This window comes from Corvus cornix, chromosome 12 (genome assembly GCF_000738735.6).
Source record: "Corvus cornix cornix isolate S_Up_H32 chromosome 12, ASM73873v5, whole genome shotgun sequence".
NCBI lineage: Eukaryota > Metazoa > Chordata > Aves > Passeriformes > Corvidae > Corvus > Corvus cornix.
The window spans coordinates 7,601,365-7,617,613 of NC_046342.1; the positions used below are offsets into that span (position 1 = coordinate 7,601,365).

Below are 16,249 nucleotides of genomic sequence, written 5' to 3' on the forward strand. Positions count from 1 at the left end.
CCAGTAAAGTTTGGATTAGCCCCTTAATGCACATGCTTATCATGACTGACAACAGTCCTGCCTTCACACGTTTGGTTGATCTAAGCCTGGAGAAGGTGCAGAGGGCAGGAGAGCTGCGCAAGGAATACGGCTGGTCTGTAATGGCTGCATTTTTGTGACCCTTTGTGGATTGTAATAAGGATCTTTTTATTAAAACAAAACAAAACTGCAAGAGCTCGGGGGCAGATCTGTGTTCTCTTTTGGCCTGTGTTAACCTCTAACCAAAATCTGGCCATTAAAAAAAAAAATGTACTTCAGCTGTTTTTCTTTATTTTTGGAAGTTTAAAATGAAATATAAAGCCCATAATAAAATGCATATGAGGACACAAATCGATAGACATGAGAACTATGTTAAGAACTATGCAACCATAGAGGTCTTCATTAACAAGGGTGTTCTCCTCGTGAAATTCAGAAGATGCTCTTATTCACTTGTATGCATGTTGCTGTTTGTGTCATTATTTATTTCTATGGTAACTGAAACAGTAAAGACAGCAATATCAGACAACAGTAATCAAGAAAAAAAAACAACCTCATTGCAAAAGGAGACAACTAAGAGCCAAAACAGAGGTGTTTAGATGATGGTGTAATTTGCTATAATAACTGTTTAACCACATATTTGGCAAGCCCTGGATAACTCACTCATGAGTAATGCATTTGTCCAAATTACATTCAAATAAAAAGTAGTTACCATGCTCCATTATCATGTGTTCTGCACAGACATTTCCTCCCTATCGCTTTTCCCACGGCAAGAAGGCTTCTCACCGAACCCAGGTTAGCTGTGGATTGGTGCTGATTTCTCCTGTGCAGCCTCTGTGAAGCTGGTTAGGTGCTCTGGAGCCACATATCATCAGTCCACTGCTATCTGGAGCTATCTCACTTCCTTGTGCAGCCTCCCACTCGCCTCTTCCCTGTCTGCTCCATCTGGAGGGAGCTTGGCTGCTCTCCTCCAGCCCCAGCTCCCCGAGTGCACGGCAGCTGCAGCTGCCAGAACATCTGCTGTCTCCTGGCCTCGCTGGGGTGAGGACCAAAAGCACGGCCTTTTTAAAGTTGGACACTCGCCTCCATTTGAAACTGGAGGAGTTCAAAGTTCTTCTGTTTGTCCTGAGACTTGCAGCTTCATGGGAATAGACAACTGTCTGTAACACAAATTCGAGTGCACGTTTCAAAGGGATACAGTGCATTGTCTTTAGGATGCACTGGCCTTGTGCCTGCTCTTCCCCTGCATCTGTGGAGATTTGGGGTTAGAACAGTCTCATTCTGAAGGAAGAGTAATTTTCAAGAGTAAGGAGTGGAAGGAATGCAAACCCAAACAAAATTAGTCCTTGATTCTGCAACTGCATCCATCAGACGTGGGCTTCTACTGCACCAGTGCCTCCAGCCTCATACAAAAGCTGAAACTATGTGCCCTGGGCTATTCCCAATGAAGGCAGAGGTCACCTCTTGTCTGAAAAGGTGCATTTGAAAAAGAGATATCTTATTTGGAAAGTTACAAGCATGAAATAACATCACTGTAATCTCACTGGAGGAAAATCTGCACAGCAGCCCCCATGAGCTATACTTTTGATGTGTGGGTCAAATCATGCCCTGGCGACGTGCAGAGCTCCCACTGACTTCATAATGGGAAATGTATGACTTATTTAGAGCTGACTTGGCTTTATTTAGAATGATTTAATACTTTGGTTATTAAAAGTTTTGTGGTTTGGAGAAGCAATATCAACAGGTGACCCACGCTCTTCTTTGCCACTCTGTTCTGTACTTTCTGACAGGTTTCTGCACGGGGCAGGACCCAGGGTGTGTTGGTTAGTGAGGCTCTTCCAGGACCAAATCCTGAACCTCGAGCACAGTGTGAACAACCTGGGATGCAGCTGGAGTTCAGCTTTATCCAACTCGTGCTGGCATGAAGCTGTTCGGGACTCTCAAAATGTGTCTAAACTGACACGTTGGCTTGAAATGCAAGCTGACACAGCTTCATCCCCTGAGCATCCCCCACTGCTTGTACTTCTGCTTGCTCAAACCTTGATCTACTCTGGCTCAAGTCTGGAGTGAACAAACAGGCTCTCTGAGGAGGAAACCTCAAGCTCAGAAGAGCTTGATCCTTAATCAGGCCCTCTCAGAGCTGGAGGAGCCCTTGACTGTATGAACCCAAACTTCAACATTAGGCGAGATGTTCCTGCACCCAGAGTTGCCCTCTGGGGAGCTCCTCACCCCTGTGGCACCCACAGACACAAACATGCAGGTCCTGCCCCTCCCCTGGGGCCCCCACACCTGCTTTTTACAGAGAAAAGATCATTACTGAAACCCATCTTACAGAAAATGGGGCTTAAGGGCCTCTCCCAGTTCCCCCAAATCCATTATGGTCCCTTCTAGGCCCTTGGTGAGACACATTGGCACGTACTGTCCCTGTCACCATGTGGGGAGGCAGGAGCTGCTTTAAAAGCAGGAAGTGGTCAATACTGAAAAGAGAATCAAAAATGTGTCTCCAGTGGGATGAGCGGCCCCCTAATACAAACACCAACTGAACACAGAACAAGCTGCTCCGAATAATTGTGCAGGTTTGGAAAGAAGGTAGAAGCTACTGCTACTCAATTTATACCATTGCAGCTCAAAGCTAAGTAGGCATAAGTAGAATACACAATAAATGTATATTTAGCTGTAGTTAAAAGTGAAACTTAATATCCTATATTAGTGCATAGTACTCTCTTACGAAGAAAACTAATTTATAGGTAAAGAAACAGAGCTTAAAACTAAGAGACTGTGTGGTTTTAAATAAGCTGAGTAAAATGCATACTTACTTGCCTTTTATTCTCCTGCTGTGTGTGCCCTGAGCTGGTCCAGGGAGTTCTATGAGGTAAGAAATTCCTGGTCAACAAAAGTTCCTTTTCTAAAAAAAGTGAACATAATGGAAACGGGGAACCACTTACCAGGCAGCTGAAAAAGGAGCTGACTGTGCAGAGAATTTCACACCTTATGGCTTTTGGTCAGTAAAGTACATAAACAAAATGTAATTTTCTATGCAATTACACAGGGTCACACAAGAATATTATGTTTTAGAAACCCACTCAAAAGCATATTGCTCTCTAAGAGCCCAATCCAGAAAATGGTTCCTCACTTTAGTAAAGCTACTTGTAAGCTTTTCTGGGAGTGGGGCCTACGAGACATTTTCCTTTTTATGCTTTCTTAAACAGTTTATGTGATAGTAACAACAGGAAGATAAATTACTTTGAATGGTAGCAATTAGAGAAATAAGGAGTGTGATAGATTTACCATGTGGAAAACATCTCTCACACATTTTCCTACAGTCATTAAACCTGCTTTTAATGACACAACACTGATTTCAGAAAGAAACAAAGTTTATTTGATGAAAATAAACAAGCTGATCAACACTAAATACTTCCCATACACATGATAACAATGTTATGAACTCTAAATACCTTGGTACTTTACACTTCTACAAGACATTAAATTACAATGACTGTCTAATACATGCCCACTGGTAATTTCTAGGAATTCCTTAGTTTCATATCAATGTCCTTAACCATATATCAATATCACAATCCAGAACATGCCACTCACTTGAAAAATTATTACAAGAAGCACTATCAAATGAGGATCTAAGGTAAATAGGGGATACTGACCCATTGCTGCAGAACATCACATTCAAACGTCACCCTACACACACAAAAGAAACATTGCGGATATAGTTGGTGTCAACACATCTGAGGTCTTTTCATAAACACTGTTTAAAAAGTAAATTGAAACCCACTTTCAAATGAAAGTCAATGCTCAGGTACGTGCATACTGGATACACAAAATTCATTAAATACAAAATTCATACTGTACATTTAAATGAAAGAAAGAATGTGCAGTACAAGACTGATCTCACATTAAAATAATAACCATTATCTTAAATGTTAAGCAAAAGTTGGTTTACTTCATTACACTTAAAGGGGGGGGGAAAGAAAATCTACCAAACATTGCTCAAATAAAATATTTCCCAACATCACAGTGTTTATTGTAAACCCCGAGATTCTATTTTAGTATATGAAAAGATTTTCTCCAAACATCATGGAATATCACATGACATGAAAAGGAGGGAAAAAAAAAAAACCAAAAAAACAACCCAAAACAAAACCCAAAGCAAGAAAGAAAAAATCAATGTTAGACAAAATTTTCCTCTTTAGGGGCTAACGTTTAGGCCCTGATAAAAGTTTAGATCAATACTCATACCAACATGAGTGGAGCAAAAATGCCCCTAAAATAATACCTGTGACAAAATTGGCACATACATATAAATATCTAACTATACAGCTTTGTATCTGTGACCCTATTTTCCCCCTAGTTTATATCCTACTTCAAGTATTCGGTTGCAGAGTTAAGGTAAAGACCTGATTGTAAGAGACACAGACGATTGTCCCCTACTGCGACAACAAATTTGTCGTGAGAAACCAGTTTTGTTGTCTGAGTTTCCAAGTGCAACATTTGTCATATGTGCTAAATATACTCCCAAAAGCTTTGCTGTTTCAAAAACAAAGATCTAAAATGCCATTGATAGTTAAAGGACAAACTTTTTAAACATGAATGAAATTGGGATTATCTATGCTATGCTAAGCCTATACATTTTACTTTTTTTACTGAAGACAGTAACATCCAGCAGGACTCCTGCTCAAATAAATTGTTCTTTGATTGCACCGAGAATTATGGTACAGATAAATAAAATATCATCTCTAGACAATAATTTTAAGGGGATTGCTATGTATGGCTCATGTAGGATGTTTAGGGTTAATCGCACCACAGGTTCAAAAAATAATTTTTCTAAATTCAGTGCAAGACTTTAGGAGTATCCATTTAGATTTCTTTTTTTTTTTTTTTTCTTTTTTTTTTCTTTTTTTTTACAGCAGCAAAGAAAAACTACTAAGGATTAAGGCCACCCATGCTTAAATTTATTGTTTGTCCTTTAAAAATGCAGATATTCTATTTCCACTGCCATCAGCACGGAAGCATTTCTTCCATGGACAAAAAGATGCCTCAACAAAACAGCCAAACATTTGCACATGTTTGCCAGACTGACTGAAAATGTTTTTGGAGTCAGAAGGAACCCCTCCTTGAGAAGTGGTAGAGATCTGACTGTCAGTTAAGAGTCTCTCACCAAATGTAACGACTTCACATTTTTATTTTTCCTTGCATGTGCTTTAAATTTATTTTACTAGACACATTTTGTTGACACAAACAGCCTTCGAGTGCTGTTTGTTCATTGGTATTTTCTTTAACAGCTAAGATTCATTGGGGTCCATGTTGGAGACTGTTTTTCAGTGTAGAGAACAATAACAAACAGTTCCACATTTACAGGAGACCTAGTGCATATACTGTATTCACAGCAATCTCATCTTTATTTTTGTTTGTTTTCTTAAGAGTCCCAGCTTTTATTGTTGAAAACATGTATGCATTTGGATGGTAAAAGGTTGATACATCCTTGTGTACATGTCCATATATATACATACATATGTATTTATATACACCTCAAGCTTTTACCATCCAGGAATAGATACATCTTGTATATCATATATTTATGTTCAAATTAGATGTCCTATGCATTGTCAGAGACACACACCATATTTTCATAAAACTAATCTTTGTCATCATTTATTAGTACCAAAAATTGATTTCATTTCCAACCTGGCCCAGAGCTTAATACCGGTTATAGTATCAATATTTGGTTTTGGTTTGTTTTAAATTTATATTATTTTATCAATAGATAAAAGAAAACAGAGGAGGGTAAAGGCTTGTTTTTAATTTTTGGAAAAGCCCATATCTAACTGGGGGTAAAGTTAATGCCAACATCCTTATATAGCATTTTACTAATACCTCTTTGATAATCTAGTGCAATAGAAGTGATACTTTAGAATAGACTAGGTAAAATCAGCAAATGCAGATACCACATCTAAGGGAATCTGAATTACTTATTAAAATCAATATTAATTTACCAAAAATTAGCTAAATAACCTGTTTAACTGAACTTCACCGAACAATCATATTCTGAACAGGTGGTTTCTTTGTAAAAACAGATAACTCACAAGACCCATTAAAGACAGAAATGAAGCTCTTATAATTTCTGCTTGAGTCTCCTTCATTATTTTCCAAAGTATCTAATTTCACAAAAGACTACAAGAAATAATGGAGAAAATGCCAATTAATGCAGCATTTCTTTAGATGTCAACCTTAGCATTCATTTTCTGCATCTGTGATCTTCTCCAGGATATCATGGTCATGTTTGGAGATCCAATGCAATAGATTATCATTGTTACCTTCCAGTGCTACAGTTTTTTCTTCCTTTTTCACTAGTTCCTCTGACAACTGTAACAAGGGAACAAAATATTCCAATTAACAACATGACTGAAGCATCCAGAACATCTTAGCTCTCATCTAATCAAGGTTCTCATACATATAAGTGGAGATAATGCTTTTCTAGGGGCTAAGGATGAAGTAAGGCATTTAAATTTAATTTGAACCCACTTTTTTTCATGGGGGGGGGGGGGAGGGCAATTAGTTTTATTGCTGATTTGTATGACACAATTCCCCCTAAGTGGGAAATATTTTAAATTCCTAAGATGTCAGATTCTGTTGTGCTTGTGATTCTGTAAACGGTGAGTTTTCTGATCTTGTCTATGAGCACAGTAACTTTGAAAGGGAAATGCTATTAATAAAACTAGATACTTTTTCAGAGGGAACCAAGGGGATCATCAATTTATTTCTACTAAGTTCAGTGGCAGGTGGGAATGTATAGTACCTCCACCAGCCTTCCAAAACTGAAGCACCATTTCCCTGCCATATTTTAAGCACTTTAATTTGAAGAACAGTGGAGAAAGGTTTTATGGATACGAGAAGCTCAGATTTGCAGAAGTTAAAACACACAGCAATGTGTTAGGAGGTTTTCAGCCACACACCCACTAATCACAGGTGGTTGGTTGCTCTGTCTGGCTTGGCTGGCACTGCTGAAACCCAGGGGACTTCGAGAGGGAGCCAGTGTCAGGACAACTCAGCCAGTGGGAAGAATCTTCCTGCCTTCCACTGACTTTGGGTGAGACTTTGTGTCTGATTGTGACTACAGAGGCCTCAATGACTTTTATTGTTACTTTAGTTGTGCTGCAAGCAAACAGCACAGTATTCTTGAACAGAGAGCAGTGAATTGGTCTTATTCACATTATCTGTGTATCAGATGAGTGGGAAGAATTAAATTATTCCTTTAGAGGGCAGTTGTTCATTTATCCACTGACTTTGTTTCTAGAAAATTTGAAATGCATTATGGATGGGATTCTCCATTATTGCCCTTCCATTTATGTAGCCTTAAAAGTTTCCAAAACATCCCATTTTATGAAAAAGAATTTGCCATACAATGCTTAGGGTTTTGTATACAGCTGAAAACTTATGCTTTTTAAATAGACTACTTGATGAAAAACCCCCTTTCAAAATTTTAGAATCTAGTATTTATCAGATAAATTATTCTGTGAGCAAAGTGAAACACTGTTTACAGAATATTCTCTCAAATTATTTTAAATCCCTATTTTCAAGTTCACATCTTGCTGGAAAGCACACATAACAGTTTATATCATACAAACTTAGATGAATAGTTCTACTTTTGCAGTGAGAGGTTGGTACAATTCTTCTGGTTAAAACACTTAGGGACTAATTCAAAGCCCACTGAAATGTGGAAAGGTTCCCACCGATTTTAACAAGTTTTGGATCTGGCCCTTGAACAGTCTAAAAATGACTTCTGCAGAGCTGGAAAGCCAGGGAGTTCCTAAAGTAGATCATGTTACTAGTTCTGGCACATAAAATCGTTGCAAACTTTTTATGAAATCTGTAAGTCAGCGCATGCATTACGTTTGGTGAACTGTGCATAGCTGCCATTCTTTTGTGTGCCGAGAATTTCTTAATCGTCATTCAAAGAGATACTTGGGCAGAGGAAGCACACCTAGAAATTAACGAGGAGAGCACATTCCACAAACTGCAGCACAACAATGCCTGGGTTTTTTGGACTAAAACGTAATCACAGCAAATCTTCAATGCAGTTGCTATTTTACAAGCTGAAGTTCCTTTGCAATTAACACTCTTTTATGCTCGGAAAAAGTAAGAACCCAGAGTAAAGTGTCCAGTCTGAGGAACAGCAGCAAAGCACAAAATGCACTCCCTCTCCAGCCTGCTCCTCAAATTTTCATTGGGGTTTTACTACAGAATGAAAGCCCCCAAATAAACCTCACCCATTTAATCAACCCACCCATTCATCAGGAAACCATATATGTATTGGAAGTGCAACAAAAACTTGTTCACCACAGGTAGGAAATGCAAAGTATTTCTCAAGTCAGTCAAATAAATATATAAAAGGATATTGCTGTCAAATACCAACTGAGGTTGAGTAAATTAAATTTATATTTGTTTCTTCAATGCTGTACTTGGTACAAGTCACTGAACCTCTAAAACAGAAATAAAGCTTGGTAACATGCATTGGGCCTGAATTTAGCAGTGCTCCAGCTGAAAGTAATGTCTTACGAGTTTGGCACCTCTGTCAGTCCATTAGATACCAGTCAATGAAAACAGCAGAAGGATGTGAAGATATAAAAGTGTAGTAGCCCACAAATATTTGTTCAGATTGTTTTTTCTTTGGATAAAGACACCTGCCTGATTAGTACTTTTTACCTCCAATCCTTTCCTCTCAGCAGTGATTTGCAGAAACAAGCTGGAGAGGGTGGGTAAACACAAAGGGGTTAAAGGGGAAACTGTTTAATAACAGTAGTAAAATACAGGCTATTTTTGACATCTGAGTTAATGTCCATTATGCTCCATATGCTTTCCAAATGTTTGCAACAAGCACCCAGATACAAAAACAGATACCCATTCACATAGGCTTAAATTGCCTTCTCCTAACCTGTTACACATGGTACCTACATAAAAGGCCAACAACTGATATGGTAATTAGTGAGTCAGAAAGAGAGGGAACAGACACTTTATTGCAGGGAATTGGTATCTGACCAAATGTTAGTAGAGAAGGATATCATTAATGAAAACCTGTGAGGGCTATTTCTGCTCCCTAATCTACGACAAGGCCTCTGTACTATAACGTGACATCCTTTAAAAAGCTGTCAGGATGAATTCTGCAGTTTCCTTCTCCAGACTCATTCATCATTACTGCAATCAGAGTACCAACAAATGATGGGAAATTATTTCATTTTCTGGAAACAAGTAACTGGACTGGAATAAGGCTGTAACTCATAAAGTCTTTCTCATGTGATGTTGTGGGATTTGCCTATGCCTCTTGTAACAACATAATGTAAATTATAGGAAGGAGAAAAAAAAGCATTCTCAATCTTTACCTTTGTGCAAAACCATGAAAAGAATGACTTGATTAACTAAGACAAAGCCCTGACACGGACCACTCTAAATTCTGTCCCTGCCACCAGTTTATTGTGGGACTAAGAAAAAAGTCTATAATTTTTCTGTGCCTAACATGCTCTTCGCTACAGCAGGCATAACATCAGGCTCCTCACAGGAATTTGCAAGGCTTAATATTTGTAATGTGCCTTAAGAGTCTTGGATGAGTGCTAAGTATTATTATTTTTCAGTTCCTGCATTTGATTAAAACTGAAATAACACAGTAAAAATTAAATTAATATATTAAGTTACAAGTAAAGAGCAAGCATGTGGTTTGTGGAGCTACTTGTAACACTTTTAATACAAGCATGTATTACAGAGTAGGTGATTCCCAAGGTCTGTACTGACATGTACCATGTGGGCATAACTTAACAACTGAAAAACCCCCCAGAAGTTTGATTCAGCCAAAAATCTGTTCATGGCTTCTGTGTGAGCTCAGAGCTCAGGCCAGCGGGAGCACTGTGGGCTGCTTTCCCCTGCCCCTGAAGTGCAGTTGCAACCACGATCATAGCCCAGACATTTGCAACTCAGCACAAGCAACAAAACAGCACAGATCTGCTGGAGGGCTCAGCGCTGTATAGGTCCCTTAGCACAGGATGTGACAATGGCATGATACTGTGCTGTTTGAACCTCCCTGTCATTACAGCCCCAACAATAAATAGTGGTTTTGCTACTTCCTCCTGGCCTAACTCTTGAGGGAAGAAAGAAAACCCACCTCTCACTTTCTAAAGAATACAGTAACCTGTTAAAGCTTGTTATATCGATGTGAAAATCTCTAGTGAGGAGGGCCAAGAAGAAAAATAATTAAGGCATAAATTTATATCCAAACTACGTAGAAAATTTTCAATGCCGAGATGCCAAAGACACCTAAGACACTTGTTGAGCAGAATGAAAAGGTAAAATCTAGTTTAAATTTATAGCATTCCTTCAGTGTCCCTCTAGGAGTTTGGCTTTTTGCCAGTGTTCCTTGTTAAAAATTTGTTAAACGTGTTTGGCATTAATGCAAACACAAAGTGCTCATTTGTTACAAATTCTATTGGAATGCATTCATTTAAGGCAATGAAGTAGTTACCAGAAAAGAAAAAATGTTCATTAAGTACATTTTAAAAATACAATGATGTATGCGGTGCATAACTATGGCGCCCCAGTGGCTATATAAATATCTGACAGAATAACCACAAGTTGTGTTTGGTTTGAAATTGGAATCTCTTAAACATAACTGATAGAACAAAAACTGGTTTTGTTTGTTGTCAAAACTGATGTTAGTCTTTCTTGTTTAGATCTAGTTGGAATAACCAAAGTTTTGCCATACAATTTTTTTACATCTCAAGTCAATAAAGCCCACAGGTTAAAGTAATGCTCAAGGAAGTTTCTTGATTCAAAAGGTAAGTGCAGCACTGCACATTATCTGGAGAACACTGGACACAGAAAGTAAACACCCTGCTTGGAGGAGAACAAATTTTAGTCATTCTTAAAAATTCCACTTAAGGAAATGTTACCTGGGAGATCTGCAGCTGTCTGACAACACTCAGGTTCACCTCAGCAAAAGGTGTCCTGCCCTACTCCTTACAGAAAATAAAGATCTCAGAGCTAGTTTACAATATCCCAATAACAAATCTGTCATTTATAATAATGTGAACTATCCCTGGTAATGATAACTCTTGATTTTGAATAAGCAACTCTGAGGTCTATTTCTTAGATGTTAGAAAATATCTTCTTAGCAACATTCTAAAACTAAAACCATTTTTCTTTTTATTTTTTCAATGATTTATAGCAACTTACAAAAAAGTTTAAAAATGATAAATACATGAGTGAAACATATTCAAAAGAAAGATCCAGAAACTGTGTGATTTAATTAAATATTGAAAGGTTCACAAAAAACCACCAGCATAAAAAGTTATTTATAAAGATAGAATTAACTTTGCTCCAATTCTGGCAAAGAAATTATTTATCCCATTTGTTGCTATTTATGTTTTAAATTCATTACACAGTAAACTTCAGAAGAATCTGCAGCTGGTGGTAGAATCACTGCACGAATGTGATGAACTTTCCATATTGCTATAATGCCAGAATTGTTAATCTTAGTTAGGGATAAAAGCAGATACCATTGGGATGAATAAAATCAAATGGATTCAAGCCCTCTAGAGAGTAAGAGTCCTTGAAAACTACTGTACAATTATATCATAAAATTAGATGAAGTTTATGAACCTTGAGAGTATTTGGACAAGGATGCCTTCTCTACTGGGAATGTTTATAAATCAAAATTAGACAAGTGCTATATGAGTTAAAAGACAGCTATTTTTTTCTTAGAACCTTTTTCTTTTCATAAAACAAGTCTAGTCCAAATCAAAGCCCTTCAGAAATATGAGAAAACTCAGTACATATCCTTCAATCTGTCACTTGGACACTGAATTAAAAAGAGGGCTATAGAGAACGTTAAGGATGGCTTCAGAGCAGGACTCTTCCATGGGCTGAGCTGGAGTGGACTGAAGATGATGGAAGAGTTTCCATCGACCCCACGAGAGCCCGGAGCCGCACAGGGAGGCGGCCGTGATTCCGCAGCGCAGGGCACGGGGCTCTTTGTCAAGACATTTATGACTTCCTAAAGATGGAGCACATTGAGACCATTGTTACTCCTTTTTCTTTAGTTGTTATTTAAATCGAACTGAAGTGACAAGAAAAGAAGAATTCTCGGGTTTAAGTGCCTCAAACAACGACGCTCCCAACGTGAATCCTGAAAGCTGTCGATAGCAGGGATCACTTGACGAAATCGGAAGGTGCCTTTTCCATCCTGGCTGATGTGGAATGCCATTTATTCTCATGCGCGGGACTAATTAGGGGCTCTTTTTTTGTTGTTTTGTTTTTGAAGATCAAGGTTTGGCGCTCGGTGCTGCCTAATAACACGGTGTGCCTGCCCGCCACCTGGCCCGGCGCGGCTCGCCCGGCTCCGGCGGCGGCACCGCCTCGGGCCTCGGCAAGTGCGGGCAGGAAACGCCGGCACGGCCGCGCTTAACCCGCGCCCTGCCGGCCCGGAGCCGGCCCTGCGGACCGAGCAGCGACCCTGCGGCTGCAAATGTGCGGCCGAGCGAGAAGTTATTGCACCGGCGTGGGGATGAAGCTGCCCCAGACCCCACGCCCTGCTCGGGGCCGCGGCCGGAGCGCACTCGGCAGCGAACCCGCGCAGCGCTGGCGGGGCCCCGAGCGCGCACACAGCGCCCGTGCCTGGGAAAAGAAGTGGTTAAATAAACGCTGTGTCAAGCCCCCAATCTAATAAGTCATCTTATTAGGAAGTTGTGATGCCCTGTTTGCCCTCGCCTGTGGCTTGTCTGCTCCACTGAAAGGTCTCCTGCTGGGACCTTTGTGGCATTATACGAGGTAGAGAGGGCTGCTGCAATATATGAGCCTTGGTTTGGAGCAGCCAAAACAGCAGGAGAACTAAGCTGCAAAGAATTAAACATGTAACAACTTTGTAAAAGCACAGACAGTGATTGAGGTTGGCCCTTTTGCTGTTGACACATTCTGGCCCCTGTAGGTTGTGGTCACTAAGCCCATTAGAGCTGCAGTGTGGCAACATCTAGTTCAGCAAGTTCAATGTGTTTCTGTTTTATTTCTAAATACTGGACACAAGCTGGCAGCGATAGGAGAGTGGAATATGGCACCAGAAATATGTCATAAACACAGTCGTCATTGTCAGGGATGTGAAATTACTTTTCAAACTATTTATTTTTGGCAGATGGAGGGTGGGTGTATTTTTGCACTTTGTTAACTGAAATTTAATTGAGACTTGCTCCATGTTTTGTTTAATTAAAAAAAAAAAAAAAAGGAGAGAGAAAGGAAACCTCAAGATGCTGTTTTCTTTTAAAAGAGAAAATCTTCACTGGAGAGAGAAATCTTTGTCGCTGGAAATTCACTGCAAAATGAAACCAGAAAAAACAGAACCCAATAAAATCTCAGCTGGCAAAGTTTCACTTATGAGCATCCACTTATTTAAATCAACACTCCCCACTGTACTTTTTTTTTTTTTTTTTTACATTTCTTTAAGATAAAATATACATTTAATTCAGATTTTAAAAACGGGGTTGTGAAATGGACAAGAAAGATTGATTAAATTAATGAAAGGAGGTATTACAGACATAATGAGGAGAAGATTTGAGTTCTAAACCCTAACATGCAGAAGAACACACCTTCCTATTTTCCTGTGGACCACACTTTTTCAGGGAACAGTGCAAGGTTTATATTGCACATTGATGAGGATGCTCGTGGTCCCTCTCGGGCTCTGTTTGCCTTTCAAAACTGTGTTGTGGTCCCAGGTTTTATCAGTCCCGGCAGATTCATCACTGCCAAGAGCTCCCAGTCTGTAGACACAGAGCAAAGGATGAGTTGGCTGAACACCTGTGCACCTCAAACATTTGTCTCTCCCCCGAGCCTGTTACGTGCTGCCTCTGCCCTCCTCCCAAAGATGAGCCAAAGCTTATGTAAGAGGTGAAATGTGCAGAGAGGGATAAAGACAGGTCACAGCTGAAGGAGGGGCGATCTTGCGTTCTCTCTGTCCACAGCACAGGCATTTCCCTGGTGCCCTTCCCTGTTTTTTCCAGGGGTTTTTGGTCGCCCTTTGGGTACCCCCAGCTCCCTGCTCTGGCAGCACAGCTGAGGGCTCCCCAAGCTCCAGCTTGCTGACCCACAGAAATGACTGGCCACTCCTTTTGGAGGGACAAAAATGATGTTGAGGCAAAGCACATTCTTTCTTAGGCCACCAGAAATGAAGGAGCATTTCTTTTCTGTTCTTAAGAGTGTGCCTGAGCCAAGCAAGGTCAGAGCTGTGGCTTTTCTCTGGAGGAGAGAAATTTCTAGAATTTGTAGTTGTTGTTTTTTTTTTTTTCTGCCATCTTTTGAGATTTGTTGATAGTTTGGGACTAGAAGGAAATTCTTAAAATCTCATACATATTTGTCTGGTTGTAGGGAGTATGATTTGGGTTTTACCTCATGCATCCTACCAGAGTCAGTCAATATTTAATAGCTAAAATTGGCTGGCTGTTGTGCTTGGATAACTCTAGTTACTGTGGCTGCTACCACACTGTTGTTAGAAGCATATTGGTTACTAGATGTTGTACCAGAGTAAATACTAATAAATTTGGTGGTTATGGAGAGGAAGTTTAATCCAAAAGCATTCCAGCCAGTGAGGAGGCACACAAGGGCTGTACTCCTTCTTTTGATGTACCCAAAGGCTGGATGGAGTCGGGCAGAAGAGAGGTGGTGAGGGTTGAGTGGAGGTTTGAGGTGCTTTATGTGTGCGCCTATTTCTGCCCTTAGGAAAAGGGTGGATCCTTGGCCAGGGAGGACACAAGCCAGGGAGGACACAAGCATGGTGTCCTCAAGGCCCATAACTCCAGTAGGTTACTGAAAGTTTGCTGGGGTTATTTTTACCTTAACCAAGCAATAATGAGAAATTTAATAAAGATGCATCTCATGGCTTGTGCCTGCTTTCCCCATCACCTCAGATTTCTCACCTTCTAAAGTTGAGAAAAAAACTAAAGAGCTTCAGGGTATTGCTCTGTGCATCTGAATATTTGTACCAGCAGCTGTATGTTCCCACCTGTACTTCATAATTTAGATAAACCATTAACATGCCATTTCATTAGTTTGCTCTGCTAGTTAATGACCCAGTACTCACTGAAGTTATCCTATCAGGATAAACTGATTGTGCTGTGGAAGGCCTTGTGAGGTATGCTTATTGTATTAATAATAAAATATAAAAGAAATCAATATGTCAAAATATAGTCAGAGTTCTATTGTACACAAAAAGCCTGGTTTAGAGTACATGAGATATACTCTCACCTTCTTCCCCTCCAAATGATCCTAAAGATATTTTTTAATTTTACATGGCTCATGATATGAAACTGCTTATAAAAACGGTGTCTGATGTTTACAGTTGCATCTTTTAACGTTAAGAAGAAAGGGATACAACTAAGGCAGGTGTTAATAGGTTTGGCCTATTTGAAGACCAATGCTGGATCCATTTAAAACCCTTCAAACTGCTAAAGCATTACAATGACTGTGTGTGGCACTGGGAACAGGACCATACATGCTCGACAGCTACTTATTTTTTAAATACCCATCCAAGTAACACGCAGCATTTTGAAATCTAACTTGTGTGGTCTAATTATGCAATAATTTTTATAATTTAGGCCCCAATATTATGAGCTTCTCCACAATTATGGCTCTGCCCACGCATTTCTCAGTGCATGATAGGGAAGACTTAAGGGCCAGCTCTGTTAAACATACAAGCATATGTTTTAATTTTTTAACTTTTACTCTGAGACTTAAAAATGCACTTAATATTAAGAGAAGGCTTAAGAGTCTTTCCTGAAGGGGACCTTAGAGGCTTTCATTTAACTAAGGGCACGCATATAATATTCCATGCAGACTGAAGATCTACAGTTATCAGCATTCCAATGATAATGAGTATTACACAAAGGGAAATAATAAAAGAGCAATAAGCAAAATTTTGCTCCCTCCCAATCTTCAAACACCACCTTTATAATCACTGTACACTCAAAAACATGCATGCAAGAGTTGGAGAGATCACAGGCTTAGATTGCAAGAGCTCCAAAGACACTCAGACCAACCATGCAAATATCAAATGTCAGGTAAACATATATGAATGATGAAAATATGAACTTCATCATGAAATCACACAAAACTACAATGGTGACTTTTTCTACTTGATGCTTTTATAAAAAATTTGATGCACTGCAATTAAACTGTTTAGCAAAACAAGACAAGGAAA

General features: G+C 39.5%; 1 protein-coding gene across 14 annotated transcripts in view; it reads right to left on the minus strand.

Annotated features, from left to right (window-relative positions):
* Window positions 1–3,371: 3,371 nt before the first annotated feature.
* ERC2 (ELKS/RAB6-interacting/CAST family member 2) overlaps window positions 3,372–16,249 on the minus strand; it is a 431,010-nt gene continuing 418,132 nt past the window's right edge. For all 14 annotated transcript variants that reach the window (XM_039558888.1, XM_039558887.1, XM_039558889.1 and 11 more), the window contains one exon: window positions 3,372–6,390. The gene's annotated coding sequence lies outside the window, so the exon portion shown is untranslated. The remainder of the gene's footprint in view (window positions 6,391–16,249) is intronic.